This window comes from Branchiostoma floridae, chromosome 11 (genome assembly GCF_000003815.2).
Source record: "Branchiostoma floridae strain S238N-H82 chromosome 11, Bfl_VNyyK, whole genome shotgun sequence".
NCBI classification, from domain to species: domain Eukaryota; kingdom Metazoa; phylum Chordata; class Leptocardii; order Amphioxiformes; family Branchiostomatidae; genus Branchiostoma; species Branchiostoma floridae.
In genome coordinates this window covers 20,560,503-20,576,617 of record NC_049989.1, presented here as the reverse complement: position 1 = coordinate 20,576,617, position 16,115 = coordinate 20,560,503, and the positions used below count along the sequence as shown (strand labels likewise).

The following is a 16,115-nucleotide window of genomic DNA, read 5'->3' as shown; positions in this document are numbered from 1 at the left end:
TGTCTGATGTATCAAGTAATTTTGAATGTATGGAGGTACGACTAGTATGCTGAAATTTGTGAAAAGTACATTTTTTTAGCCTTGTTAAAAATTTTACAGACAATGTCTGGAACAGCAGACCTATGTTGAATTTAGCTTACAATATCAGCCCATCTGGATGTAAGGTAACTGAGATATGGGAGGTCACTACAGAATAAAAATGGAACTCTAGAATTAAACTGGAGGGTGTTGAGGAGTAAAAAAACAAGTCACTGTAGTTACAGTATCAAATTGAATATTCAAACATCTGGGTGCAGACAATTAAGGTAAAGCCATATACTATTATAATAGTAACTAAGACTTATATTAAACTGTTATTGCATGCTCAGCTGCTGAAGCTGCCCAAGTATTATTCCCTGAAACAAATCTGATATTATAGAAGAAACCACACTAAAAGCTTAATATGCGATCATCGCAAAAATGTCCAGATAATCTCCCCACATTAAAGATTGGAAACGTATTACTGATGACGTAACACAGGTCCTAGAGTAAACAACACACTTGAATATTAAAAGTAATCTAACTTCAGACAATTAAGGTAACCATATAAACAACTGTTACTTAAACGGATTGCCACGCCTTGTGACTGCTCAGCTGCAGACACACGTATCCTACAACAGCAGCAAGGAGAGGACCAGAAATCCTTCACAACTTCCTCGCACAGAAAGTGCCAACAAAAAGCTTTCTGAGTACAGTAGGTTGAAGGAGAAGTTGGAACAAATTTGATTAAGGTAATGCTCTTTTTGTAGACAGCAACGGCAGATGCATGACTCATTAATTCTGACTGTATGTGAGCTGTCTAGATCTGAACAACAAAATTTCGAGTTGGAGCACACAATGCTTTTTCTAAAAGTCAGGAATAAAATATATAGTCCATCCACTATATATAATTATATAGTATATATGGATAGTCCACTGTCTGCTGAAAAGAAAAAAAAAAGGAAATTCAGCATTCTAGCAAAGTGGTTGAACCCGCATATGCATGTAAAACTAATGCATTTGTGTTGGTTGAAATCTACTAGCAATTCTATGTTGTCTACTACAAAGTAAACTGGTAATTTTTTGGGGGGTACATTTATTCTGGGGGTATGTTTATAAGGTTTTGAAGATTTGTCCATGGGATATGTTTATTTTGAAATGGGAGATGTTTAGTTGGGAGACAGAAGATTACAGATTAATACAACCATAATGTTATTCATTTTTCTTCTTTCATAATCATATTTGGTATCAAAGCAGACTCACAGGTCTTTGTATAATATTCTGCAGGCTGGCATATCCTTTAAAAAGGGAAATGTGTATATCAAAGCTATTTTAGCATTTTATGGTGTTGAAATTACCTTTTGAACTATTCACATCTTATAATTATGTTCCAACAACATATACCAACTTGAAATAAAAATTACTAAAAGACGAAGGCCACTTGATTCAATAGGTGCCAAGTTGATGCTTTCTATCAAGAAATCTTTTAAAAATTGGCCAATTTGCTTAAGATTGTAATTACAGTCAAACCTGCCCAAGACCACCACCCGGGGGACCGGGAAAAACCGGTCGATTTGGACAGGTGGTCGCTGAGAAGAGTATCGACTCAAAACATGCCCGATGCAAAGTATAACGGGAGGTGCCCCAACACGGTACGCTTTTTCTTGCGCTCAAACTCATGGCGCTCCATCGCTAGTTGCCTGAGAGTGGTCAAGTTTTGATGCCTGAATTTTTTTACACATAGATTTGAACAACATACTTGAATAAGAAATGCATTCATGTGGTTCATGAACCTTTCGCGCTGCATGTTACGAGCGGCAAACACTGTGAGACAATTTCGTGTATGTAACCTTCCAATTTTGTGCTGCGCTGGACAGTGTGCCTAACTCGGTACGCTTTTTTTTACATTTTGCTCTCTTCAGAAGTAAGTGGTAAATTTAAGTACACAGAAAAAAATTAATAATATGATATTTTAGCTTTCTTTTGACAGTAAAATCGTGACTGTATGTACTTCTTGTCTCACATGAGGAAGGCTGTACAATCCAGCTCATGTTTTTACGGGCAATGGGCTGAATGCACTGATTGTGAATGCCCGACTAAAAAAAACATTACGAAAAAAAGACACCGCTAACATCAACAAAACTCGGTCTTATTATATGAAAATATCATCTACATCTTTCTATCAAGTCTTATTTTCATAGACAGCACGAATCATTTGTTACAGTCAAATAAATCTTTGGAGCGTTCTCTAGTCTGCCACCTTCACGGCCACACTCCCTTGGGAGCACAATGGTGGCAATGTTTATGTCGCTTCCTTTTGGTTGCTTTTCTACTCAACAGACATTTGAAGACCCATATTCATAGTGTTTTATGGGGCTTTATTTATGTGTATCATGGCAGTTGTGTGACAGCTTGAAAGAGTTCGTATAGTTAGCGACACGAGCCGCCAATACGCAGAGGCCGGTGACCGCAGTGATTCAGCACTGCCAACATTACTGTTAGAATTCTGTTTTTTTTTAAAAACATGAAGTAAATATGTTAAACTTAAAGTATACTTGGAATGCAAATTAAAGCTGTGTGCATGAACTTGGTTTATTTACCTTTGTAATCAGCATAGTCAGTGGCAACGAACACGGTGTACTTATGGATAATAAGATCAGCAAAAAATCCGTTCCGTCTTACGACGGGAACCGTCTTAGGGCGGCCCCCGTTAAATGGTTTCCGTTGTGTTTAATGGCAAATAGCAAGCACACAGCAAGCACGCAAAGAAGCGAGGTCTTTAATGTCAAATACAACACGCACACTGTAAATTGTAAATCTAACCCCAAGCTTTTATCGAGCTTTTATACGATACAGTGTTTTAAAGCTCAAGTATTTGTACACTAACGTTTTAGACAGTAAGGGAACTTTGATCCTGTCAATTTGTAACCATACAAGCCTTTATTCGTCGCTATGTTCTTGATCTGAAATAACGACAGTGCACCTTTCGAATTCGATGCCCGGTACGCCCCGATAGCGTACCGCTGGTGAATGTACAGTACAGTTGGACAAAAGCATTCACACGTACAGATCTTTCTTAAAAAAAAGGTATGAGCTACACAGATCTTTCTTTAACTAGAAAGGCCGACATTTGCTTGAGAGCAAATACAGCATATTTCAGCCATACCCGTTCCCATGCAAAATTGAACTGTTCCAAATCACTCCTGCGCAAAAATTGAACATTCTAACAGTAACTTCTCGAAATGAACTACTACCAAGGCCGACATCAAGGATCAAAAAGGATTGACATGAATGAAATTAAAACCATCATATAGAAGTCAAACGAGTGACATTTGGTATAACATCTACACAAATCACAGTCCAAAGGATGAATTAATATTAATATTAACAAAATTATAAATTAAAAAACAGAAAGAAACAAACATGCCGATAACGGGGATCGACCCCGGGTCGGCGGATGACAAATCGAACGTGCAAACCACAACACCAAAAACTCTAGAGCAACTGACGTGGTCAGTTTGGCAGCGCTTAAACCCCACTGTTACACAATAAGCAGCATAATATATTTGACCCCCCCCCCCCTCCCCACAGAAAAATACTAGTATGTGGACGTCGTCACGATCAAAATAAAGATAGCTAGTTACCGTCAAAAAACAGAAATGATGGGGCAGGGGTCCGGGGGCCGGCGAAGGCCCCCGGCGGGGTCCGGTATCGAAGCCCCCCTTAAGCTCTTGCATTTTAGGCTATTGAGAAGGCTTATTTTATCAGTTTTTAGGGCCATATCTACGATCATCGTAGCAGTCACTTAACTTTTCTTCAGCAGTTTGACGTAACAATATTTCGGATAAAAGCTTCAAAGACAACTAAAAACTCATAAACAACAAACTTTACTCAGCTCAACAGTACTTGATAAATATTGTCCGGGTTGCCATCTGAAGTTGAAGCGCTTACTAAGTTAGAGCGCTAGTAACGTTATCTTCGCAGCGTTGTTAGCCACCGTGCGACTTATGTAATGTTGACGGTTTGATATCCCTGCGTCGCCGCCTCGCCGTCAGACGATATTCCCACGGACATGTTTCAAGAAAAATACCGGGCAAAAACCGCTGTTTCGCGTCAGATTCTATTCTTTAAAACATGTGGGACTCAGTGTTACAGTCTAATAAATATTTTGTAAAAGCACCGCTGTGGGAAAGAAAGTCCAAGGAATGTATTCACGAAGCATGAATTTCGCTGTACGGCACCATGACTGTTTGAAACAGTAATCAACATCCGCGTTTGATTGATAGCCGGCGGCCCTTTGACAAAGTCGGCGAAGGATCCCCACACTAACACTGCCGACACTGCCCTGGCGGTTTATGGGCGGGGTCACTTTGCGAGGTTTGCCTGACGCCCGGGTTTTACATACAAACTTACGATGGTTTGTAACTTACGTTGCCGAGCCAAAGAGCTTCAAATTTAGAACAGGAATTTTGGGAACGCGACCCGCTATTGTTCCAAAATTATGTCGGAAAGAATTGATTCTATTTCCCGCGCTGAAATAAAAATTACGCAACTACTAGTAACTGCCTGTTGGTCAACCCCGATCCCCAAATACGGGACATTCCCCGGGAACTGGCTGTTCCGGGGAGGTATCCCACCCCACTGATAACTCGCGGCAAGGCACACTCGCTACACTTTTTACATTTTTTGGCGCGAAAGCAGGGCGGCACACGCAAAATTTAGAACAGGAAATTGGGGAACGCGACCCGTTCCTGCTCTAGAAATGTGTCAGAAAGAATTGATTGTATTTTCCTCACAGAAAAAGAAATGACGCAACTACTAGTAAGAGCCTTTGTTTACATCAACCACGCTCCCCAAGTAAGGAGTTTCGCGGGAAAGCTTATGCATATTGGCTGTTCCGGGGAGGGATTCCACCCTGCTGATGAACGTGCGGCAAGGCCTTCTCGCCGCTTTGTTTACATTTCCGCGGCGGTCCTGGGAGAGGCTGCAAGACAGCGGTACGGCGGGCCGGTGCTATAAAACACCTCCCTTGGAGCTGATAACTTCCTGAAACAGCGAAGGCGCGTGCTTGGCACGTGCCTATGTATTTTTACTACGATGTTTTTCTTTATTTCCCAATTTTTTTGCCGCTACGCTGGATGAAAAAGCAGCGTAGCGGGCCTTTTACAGCTTCGTTTTTCCAGGCCACAGCGTATCGGCCCGCTATGCTTATGAATATTAATTAGCCTTCGCTCTTCGCGCACAGGTGTGGACTCCGTGCGGGGTCACGGAAGGTCACGCCAGGAGGCCAAAAGAAAACAAGTTACCCCTCAGAAAAGTGCCAAAATTAATTATTTTAAAGTAGTTTATGTCAAAACTTTTACTTGGATCATTTTACCAACTATCTAATGCCTATCTACAACAAATTTCAGGCCATTCCATTGTAAGACCAGGGTACAGGGGGACAATATATTTTATTTTGGTCAAAACATGACCTTGAAACCTCAATAAAATCATTTTAGAGGCAGATATGAAAAAACTGAGAAAAGGTATCAAGGTATTGGCCCATTCTACCCCTGTGCCAAATTTCAGGTCATTCGGTCCAGGAACGGCGGAGATGAATCACTTTGAAGATTTGACAGGAGAAAGAAGAAAGAAAGAAAGAAAGAAGAAACATTACGAATACAATATATTTCACCATACTATGTATGGCTGAAATATAAAAAGTATGAGGCTATATACGTTTCAGCATTCGTTCACTTTATACTGATATAGATTTGAAAAAAAAACAACTTCTGTAACAACTAAATTGGGATTTTCTTACAACAATTTCGGCACAAAATCGCGCTAGTTATCATAAAAAATCGATGAAAACCTCAATTTTGAAAATGATGCAGTCGTTATGGGTCCCAATTTGGGCCGGTCGCGGTTGCGTTGGCCAGGTCATCATTGAGAAAAGGTCGCTTAATGCTTACGTCAATGGGAAAAAAAAGCGGGACCGAGAAAAAGCGGTCGAAATGGCCAGGTGGTCGCTGAGAAGAGGTGGTCGCTCGGGCAGGTTTGACTGTATAGCAAAACCAGTTGGCTTCATGTCATTTCATTTATTTTGGTTTGGGGCAGTCTACTGTCACAGTGTAATATGGGTGGAGAGTCTGGAGACATTGCCACAGTGGGATAATAGATTTGTTCTCTACAAATAAATCAAGAATTGCATAATCCTCCTCAGACACTCCTGAAATTCAAGTTTTACATTATATTTTCAACTCAGTAGAACCTAAAAATCAAACTGTTGTGGCCAAATGATACAGAGGTTTTCAGTGTTTGTTACTAAGTGGAGGCTATTTGGCATAATTTCTTTGAAAGGTTGTTGCCATAAATGTTTTGCAGAACTTTAAGGGAAGCATGAATTGGAGACATTTTTTAGTTTCAAATTCATTCTAGTGCCCCCTACTACTTACATACATTATTTTTGCAGGCAGGACAATATGGGAAGAAAGCTGTGGCACCTGCTGATTTTCTTTCTCATCATCTTCGAGCCCAAGGATGCCAGAAGCTGGCTGTTTAAGAAGTCAAAAAATGATGACTGCAGGAGTAGGTGTAAATCATGCTGGTCATTCATAAAGGTGGGCCTCACATGCATCCCTCGGTGGCTGCCAAAATATGTCACTGATTTGAATTTGGAAAGAAATCAGATTTCATCTTTAAGTGTGTCATGGCTCACAAAGTATAGTGACCTGGAAAAATTGAACCTATACTGCAACAAAATAACCAACATTGAGATATTTCCATATCTACCAAAGCTCACATTCTTAAACCTACAGAACAATCAAATAAGTATGATTCAACCTGGCGCATTTTTAAACCTACCAAAGCTTGCAAATTTGTACCTATGCAGCAACAGAATAACCAATATTCAAACTGGTATATTCTCAAATCTAACCCAGCTACACACTTTGTACCTGAACAAAAACAACATAATTGACCTTCAGCCAAAAGTATTTCTAAACCTACGATGGCTTGAAACTTTGAGGTTGAATTTCAACCAGATAAGTATGATTCACCCAAACACTTTCTCAAATCTACCCCGCCTGAAACATCTAAACCTGGACTCCAACAGCATAACTGAGATTCAGGCAGGGATACTCTCAAATCTACCCATGCTCCAAAGGCTGTACCTGCAGTCAAACCAGATGTCTGTCCTTCCCCTGTCAGTATATAACATGTTGGCATCTATTCCTTATGTGTATATTTCCAACACCCCTGGAAGTGTGACTGTAGGATGGTTCCCATCTGGTTAAAACTAAATGGGCCTCCAAAACCTCCTTCATTTGTAAACCAAATGGCATGTTCCCAGCCTGCCATGCTCTCTGGACAAAGGCTTAAAAATATCAACTCTGTAGACAAGATCTGTAAAGTGGCACCATCAACCACACTGCCTGTCAATACGAGCAAAATATCAACTGTGCCTGTTGACGGCATGGAAAATGCTGATTTATCAGCACGCCCTATGCACACCACATTTACCACACTGCCTGTCAATCCAGGTAAAACATCAACTGTGCCTGTTGATGGCATGGAAAATGCTGATTCGTCAGCAAGCCCTATACACACCACATTTACCACACTGCCTGTCAATCCAGGCAAAACATCGACCGTGCATGTTGATGGCATAGTGAACTCTGGCTCAACAGCATGCCATGTACACACCGCAGTCACCACACTGCCTGTCAATCTGAGCAAAATGTCAACTGTGTCAATTGATGGCCAGTTGGGCAGTAATAACAGCTCCTACAATGGCACCACCAACCACACCTATAACTATCAGTTGCACTCGAAACAAAATGCTGGCTCAGTATCACGGCCTGCAGGTGCCACATTCACCCCACTGCCTGTAGAGCTAACTAAACCAGAAAGCAATAGTTCCCATGAACCTGCTCGCAGTTTTCCCCTTCCTGTTGTCATTGCCTCTGTCTGTGGTGCAATAGCTGGTATTGTTCTGATTGGTGCCATCATTCTCCCCATCTGGTGCAAGAAGAGGGCCAAGAATCCTCCTTCAGGCCAAAATTCCAATATTGCTTTGAGTAACACTAACAGGAAAGCCAGTGTAATGACCAGAGGCCATGATCAGACAGAGCAGGGCCAGTCTCAGGCTATCACTGAGCATAAAACACACACCACTGCCGTCTCACAGTCTCATTACTATGTATATGCAGACACATTCTCAAACCCTCCCAAACCTGGTGCAGGTCCAGAGATACCTCCTAAAGCGAAGTACCCTGTTCCACCCAGAAAGTGTACACTGCCTGCCCCTAACACCCGCCCCCCTCCCCGCGATGATGATGATTGTGTGTATGTGGAGCCAGATGGTGCCATATATATGCAGGCAGAAGATGTCCTGTATGAGATGCCAGCAAATATTGATTGCAAGAAGCCAGTAGATGCCCATAAAAGCTTGCACTCCTGGCAACCTCCAACAAAGACCACAGATTTACCCACTGATGATGATGGCTACATAAAATTACCTCAAAGTCCCAGGGTTGGACATATAGTCCACTAGCCCCATTTTCCTGGGCAAGTGAAAGTGCCTATCGGGCAAGCGCATGTGCTACCCCACTTGCACGATCAGCCAAGTAAGATTTTTCTGAGTGAGATTTTGATGAAATTGATACACTTAACTTTTACGGAAGTCTACTTAAATTTCTGGCAAGTGGAAAGGCAATTTAACTTCCTGTGTGAAAATTTGCCCGTCCCGGACTAGTCCGGACCGGCATGAACCGTCAGTTCGAACCATGCAATAGTCCGGGGGTCGGACGGGTCGGTCGGACAGGACGGACGCTCGACAGTTCGCAGAACGGTTCGGACGGCCATAAAGGGTCCAGATTGGCCGCTTGGACTAGCCCGGACTACGTCCCGGACTGGTCCCGGACGGCATCGTTCGAACGCTTTCGGGCGGCGGCCTGGAGCGGGCCGTTCGAACGGTTCGAGCCGGTACGGCTCCGCCCGGGCCGGACGGCCGAACGGGCGGTTCCCATAGCAACAAAGCGATCCGAACCGTCTGGGGGCGTGCAGAGCACCGCGGGGCGCCGGTTCGGACGTCTGCGGACGTCTGCGAACCACCAATTTACATGGCAACTGTACCTCCCAAACACCCGTGGAATGCGTAAAATCGTGCTGTTGTGAGGTGGAAATCGCTGCCCAAACAGTTCGGACGGTCTGAACCGCCGGAATGCCGTCACAAAATAGAAAGAATTTGAATGCAATTCATCCCTCTGCCGCCAGCGCTCCTATAGACAAAGTATTAATGACGGCTTGAAGTTACAGAATGACACCAGCCGCAAGACAATCAATGTAAATCACATGTGCCCTCACTTTGACGTTATGTGCGTGCGGAGTCCCAGGAAACATTTGATTGCCCGCACAAACCATGTACAAAGCGTAAGTAATGGATTTCTGATGTCTTTCCGACTGAAGCGTGGTTACCAAACATGTGGTGGAGACACTATCACTAATATATGATATACATTCAAGTCCATAATCTAGAAGATTCATTTATAAACATCATTGAATGCCCTAATATATTCATGCCAACGCTAGGCACGTTACGCACCCAGCGGCGGCGAGGGTTCAGTGACCCCATCTCAAACGTAAACAAGAAGACGATCCTATGAAGAAGCCAAACATTTTGTTGGTGTGTGTTGAACTTTATTGTATTTTATTGAAAGAAAGTTGTATCTAAATATTGAATTGTAATATATATGTTAATCTAGTGCCACAAAATATTATTCTACGTGTCTAAAATAAGACTAGTTTTGATATAGGTGCTGGCCCCCATACGTGAATTGAACTCTCCCACACTTGATTGAAGCCTCCCGGTCCTTTGGGACAGCCGCCCGACAAGTGCGCACATGTCTATAACTCGTTGTTTGTTGTTTATTTTACGTTCCATGTGTTAATTTTTGGCACAGTTTGCACATCCATTGACAGGAATACCACTAAGAATGATGTCGTCATTATACCCATTTCCTTTGTGTTTCTTGCCTTTTTTCACGAGCAAGTTATTCAAAGACGGGAAAATACGATCCAGATATCAATTTGCGAGCCAGTGGCTAGGCCACACCCACACAGCGCGAAACTTTAGGTATAGAGGCGTGCCGCTGTCCATCATCGCGTGGCGACCGACAAAATAATTAGCAACCATATATCCGCTAGCTGGGTGTCATGCTGTCCGTATTATCAAACGTCTGCACAATTATTATTGGAATCTTTCGGCAGTAAATTTACTTTGCGCACTTGTAAGCGACTTTTGACAAGACTGGCCGGTGTTCCCGTAAAGCTTTCCTTCTGTCCTAATCCCAGCAAAACTGGTCTCCGGGGACAGCCGCCTACCAGACCGATTCGTAGGGCAGGAATCAAAATGTCACACTACAACGGGTCTCCAATTTCTGGAAGGGTGGCAAAATCACCAATTGCAACGTCCGGCCGCACCTTTGAGCTTAGGCCGTAAGTCTAGAATCTACTTAAATTATTCAGCAAAGCAAATAGGATGTAAAATCTGCTTGTCTCTAGTGTATAGTTATTGTGCATGTGATTTCATTAACTTTGGTAAAATCAACGATATTCAGAAGGCTTCAGAAGTACCACGAGTGATATCATACAATGTTGATTGAATGAGTAGAGATTAAAAGACGTCACCCTAGAGGATTATTGTTAACCTACGCCGTAGACGTTTCAACTTTCACATCGCTTGATAGATTTTTATGCCCGTCAAAGGCACATGTGTGAATAGCAGGCGAAATCTTTACTTGCGGCACAAGTAAATAAACGCTTTTTGAAAAGTTGGTAAGGAGGAACAATATTAAACGGGGAGGATTATTGTCTAGGAAATTCCGCTCGTGAGGACATGGATATAACGTCCTTGGGAGGAAGTTACTAGTATGCCATGGTGAGGAGAAGTAATTCTATGGAACGTTGATATTAATATTTTTCAGTTGTAGTTGTACTCTACTCTCTCTACTCTATATGAAGCATGGACATGGACACCTGACGTGCTCATTCAGATTACGCTTAGTCTACAGTTTAGTCTTTGTTCTGTGCGTTTAGTCGTTACACAGCATTGGGCATGTACACAACCAAGATACACTTGCTGAAGTACAGAGAAGAAAACAAATTCGCTGGAATTTCACAGGTTTTATCCCCAGGGGCAGGCAGGCGAGTTTCTAAAGCTTGACTCCCTGCTGACAATAATCCCGATAGCCCGTCCGAACGGTTCAAACGGTTCGGGATTTACTGTGGCGTGTCCAGAGATCCGCCTGGCTCCGACATGTCCGACCCGTGAGAACGTTGCCCCCAACCAGGGAGGTTTTATCAAACCCGGGACATTGAGGAAACAACTTCGTTACCTTCGTCATGGATTTAAAATTACCTCCGATCAGTGGTGTATGCGGAAATTGTAAGACGATCATAATCACATCATTATCTTCGCCGAGAAGGTTATATTATAATATATTTATTTGCAAATCCATGCCCGTAGGCTAATTGCAATGATACAGACAGTGAAAAGTAACAAGTGTCTATTCTAAATACACACACGTCAGCTATCTATGTACATGCTTCTACTTCTTTACTGGGTGGTTTGACTTCTTCTTTGGAGGCAGTGGCTGATGAAAAGTCCCACTTCTTTAATGATTAGTGGGTTCTGTGATTTTAACAGAAATATAGTTTTTTTGAGGTCTACTAACTGGTGAAAAGTTGGAAATAATGTTTTGATTGTGTCAAAAAGGTTGTTTCTTTCGTCCTCATAATGGGGGCAGTTACATATAAAATGTATTTCATCTTCCACTGCAACCGTCGCACAGTATTTACACAATCTATCTTGAACTGGCACTTTTTTATAACGACCCTTTTCTATCTCTAGTGAGTGAGCACTGATTCTTATCTTACATACATTGGATCTCTTGTCAGCGTCGTTCTGGTATAGATAGGTTTCCATGGCATATTCGGTTTTGATATGTTTGTAAAATCTTAGTTTGCCGTTATCTTTAGACAATTGCTGGAAAAAGGTTTGGACATACACGTCTGACAGTCTTTTCCTTAACAATGTACAAATATGTTTGTTGTCTATTCTAGAGTGAGCATAGTTCCATAGATAGGAATAACCATTATCATCAAGTATTTGTTTTACATGTTGGAGCCAAGTTTTCTTATGATTGTTTAAAGGTACATTTTGTTGACAGAGTAGTGCGTCTATTTGTAAAGGGTGTCTAAAGTAATCTAACTGTTTAAGGCGTAGCCAGTACTTAACCATGCGGATTGCTATATCTATGCCTGTTGGATAGACTCCGAGTTCTGCTCTACATGCGGAGTTACAGGAATTCCTGTGCACGCCAAGAATATTTTTACAAAAGCGGGTTTGGATATTTTCCACTGGGCAGTTATCTTTTCCACAGTCTATACCCCAAATCTCACTACCATATAACATTATGGGCTTAATACACGTATTGAATAGCTTAAGTAGAGTCTTGGGGGACATCGTTGAAAGAGTGAGAGGTTTGAGGCCGAATACAGCTTTACGTGCCTTTAGAGACAGATTCTTTTTAGCTAAGGAATAAGTACCTGACGAGGACAACGTCAGGCCTAGGTAGGGGTAGGAGTTTGCGATTTCGATATTTTCATGATATGATTTGCAACGGTACGTGGAAACATGACTTCCTCTTTGCTGCAACAAGTGAATATTACGTCATCATACCACTGTGTTTCCACGAAAATGGGCGCTGAAACAACATTGTGCATAATACAGCCCACAGGAGTCCCAGTAAGTGCGGAAAAAATACATGCCTTCAGTTAGCCAGGATTTTGACTGTGCTGTTGATAATTTCACATCTAACACACTTGGTAACACAGCTAAACAATGTAAAACAGTTTCTTACCAGTTCAGTCTTGAACAAGAAGGGATGTTTGTATTCCAGTCCGTTCGTATTCCACGGAAGTTTCGGCAGTCGGTTGGAACAGCACCAGAACATAATTCCACACAAATTGTTTGTGTTGCTAGTCCTTTTCCATCTCTCCATGGCAGTTTGATGCATCCTGACCCGAAACGACAACGTACAAACCCCTCACGCGACACCTCTTCCAACTTATCCATGATAGTCAGTACATTTAGCCTTAGTATAAGACTAAAAAGCGGAAAAATAACACAGGACATCAGGAAACGGTTTTCTGATGAGTTTTCAATTTGAAATGACCGCGACGCACGCGCAATGCTCATGTTATCCCCAGGGGCAGACAGGGGAGTCTTTCAAGCTTGACACCCTGCTGACAATAATCGTGATAACCGGTCCGAACGTTCAGAACGGTTCGGGAGGCACTGTTGCGTGTCCTGAGATCCGCCTGTCCCTGGCCAGATCCAGGGCAGTTCTCTAAGTCTAACCTTTCATATTACGAAGGATGAAGCGTCCAAATTTCTCAGGGGAACATGACACTGACCCCTAGATTGTGCGTCACCATCCCCAACCCCTATCAATTTGCGACGCACGGGTAGTGCATAGTCTCTCCTTCTGTAAGTGTAACGTGCTGGATGCAGCCATCCACGGCGTTTCTTGATCCAGTCGTCGCTTCGACTAACGAGTAATATATTTTCGAATTTTTATTGTACGTTTATGCTCTTAAAGCTAAGTACAGGTCAAAATGATAAAGTAGTTCTAACGCTTCTAACAACAATATGCATATAAAATGGTGGCGTTAGATGTTCGGCTAACCGTTCCCCGTGTCCTGTTTTGGATACCGTACTCCAGCGTGACACAGCACTGTACTTGTTTTTAGTCCCACTTTCTTGATATAATGTCAAGGGGAATATCACTGGTCAAACTCAACACGATTTCAGAGAGTCGATTGAAGTCTCGCTGCTACAGGTCGTCCAACAGGTGATCCAACCAGGTACTGCTCACAAGTTCCTTTCCGGCCAAAGCATGCGCTTTGACTCCAAACGATGGTGGAAATTTTGGTAAGTGAGAAACATTCAAAATATTGCACTTCACAAATCATGTTAGGTATTGTCCACAAGGCGAGATAATGCCGGACGCCATGAAAGGCAATAAAGATGCTAAATACATTTTCAACATTATCTCCCGTATTATTGCACATTTGGACAGAATCGTCGCTTGGTACAATGACGGTCAATCGAAACGTAGCGCAACTCAATGTCGTCTTATTTGTAAAGCGCCAGAGACAATTATTTAATCATAGGGTAGAAAGATTATATTTAGTTCTACAGAAAACAATGGTGGTCTGTAACTTTTCCCCGCCCGTTTTAACGCCGTGCGAGCATGATCAATCCCGAGTCGTATGGTGAAGACCTCAGGTGCCAGGGTGACCTACAATAGCATTGTCGTTTATTCTTCTTATAGTACTTTATTACACTGCGCTTGGAAGACAACGATTTTATTGGCGTGGGCAATGTAGTTAGTAAATCAAACACGACAGCAGAACGGACAATATAGCGTTCGTGTGATTTAGAAACGAAATACGGCGTGCCGAATTCTTATTCGCCATGCCACTGCGACTATCCAAGCGGTATCTGCTGTTACGTGTTTAAGACTTTTTTCTCATTTATCGCTAGAGAAAAATAAAGAGACAAACAGGACTAAAAAATATTCATTCTTCATGAGAACAGACTTCGTAACAATGACTTGTTCATACCTATAGATATTCATATGTCTGTTTAGTTATAGACCTTACGAAAGTCGCTTTACTTTTGTCGTGTCAATAAAGATTTTATATGCTGCATGCACGGCATTTGGTAGTGTACGAGATACGATACAAAGACTGGTACTTCGTGGCAGATTACCCTTTAATAATGGTCGAGAGGATAAACATGTAGGTGTGATCCGCGTACTCAACGCTGCATGGGCGTGATGGGCAATCCAAACTGTGCAGGTCGCGTACTGTTCCCTGGCCGGCTTACTCTTCTATTCATTCTATTTCTACGGTTTTCCAGCGACCCGGAGTCTGGTACTGGTAGAGACTAACATTTTCCTGCAAGGAGAGAGCAAGCCGACGTGCAAGTCGGCAAGCAAGCCTGCCGACTTCATTAGACAAACAGGCATTTGTCGCAGTTCTCCCAGACGTATTTTCCCGTCCATAAAACTCGGACAGGGCCCACAACCTAAATTATGTCACAAAATGTGGCAATATGTAACTGCGAAAATTTTGGCATTGTCTTAATCACGTGGTTGAACAACGTGTTTTGGCTCGCCATATTCAGATGAATTTCCAAGAAACTTGATAGTGGGGCATAGGATTTCAGTTTCAGTTTCTTACAACCAATCATGTGGCTCATTATTTGCAGTGAAAATCGACGTCTCCGGCTCATTTCGTACAAATCGTAGCGATTGACTAGCCAGTAAATAGATTGTCCCACACTGTACACATCAAACGGCTGCCGCCAGCATGGCGCCATGGCAACGGCCAATGTGTGGTGGGAAGACCACCAGAGCGCCGCTCACGTGCGCCTCACAGGCGGGATGTCAATCAACCCGCTGTTTATTTCAGCGGGTGCAGCCTGGAACTGGGGTCGCCGTGTTTTCCAAAATCATCTCGCACACTGGACAGCCGGGCTTTCTGAGCAACGTTCGCACATGCAGAAAAACTGCACTGAGTAGCGGAGCAGATTCTTCAAAGGGTGACTCAACACTGTAAGCTGGAAATTGGAAAATGAACAGCATTTTATAAGTGTATGTAAACTTTACTAGAAGACCCATCAGTTGGTTTTTGCTCACTCTATTGAGTATTGTATTATACTCTACTCTTCACTTCAGACAGCCGTGCGTGGTGACATATATGTACAAGAAAACACGTCACCCATTCATTAGTCGCGGCCAAAATATAATATAGAAGAAAAGTTGTAGATTTGAAGGTAGAAAAATCTCAATTTTTTAAATTTTCATAGTACATTTTGTATTGTTCTGGCGATAGTGCAACGCTATTACTATTAGTGTTCGCCCGCTCTGGCTGTTGCCCCGCAATAATGGACGTAATGCATGCCTCTAACAATGTCTAATAGTCTCACCTACGGACTATACTGCTCTTCTGGCCGCTGCGCCTAGTGTACGGAAGGGGGCGCT

At 42.6% G+C, this 16,115-nt stretch overlaps 1 protein-coding gene across 1 annotated transcript in view; it reads right to left on the bottom strand.

The window, feature by feature from the left end:
* LOC118426281 (trichoplein keratin filament-binding protein-like) overlaps positions 1–16,115 on the bottom strand; it is a 34,531-nt gene that overhangs the window by 7,487 nt on the left and 10,929 nt on the right. The gene's annotated exons all lie outside the window — the stretch shown is intronic.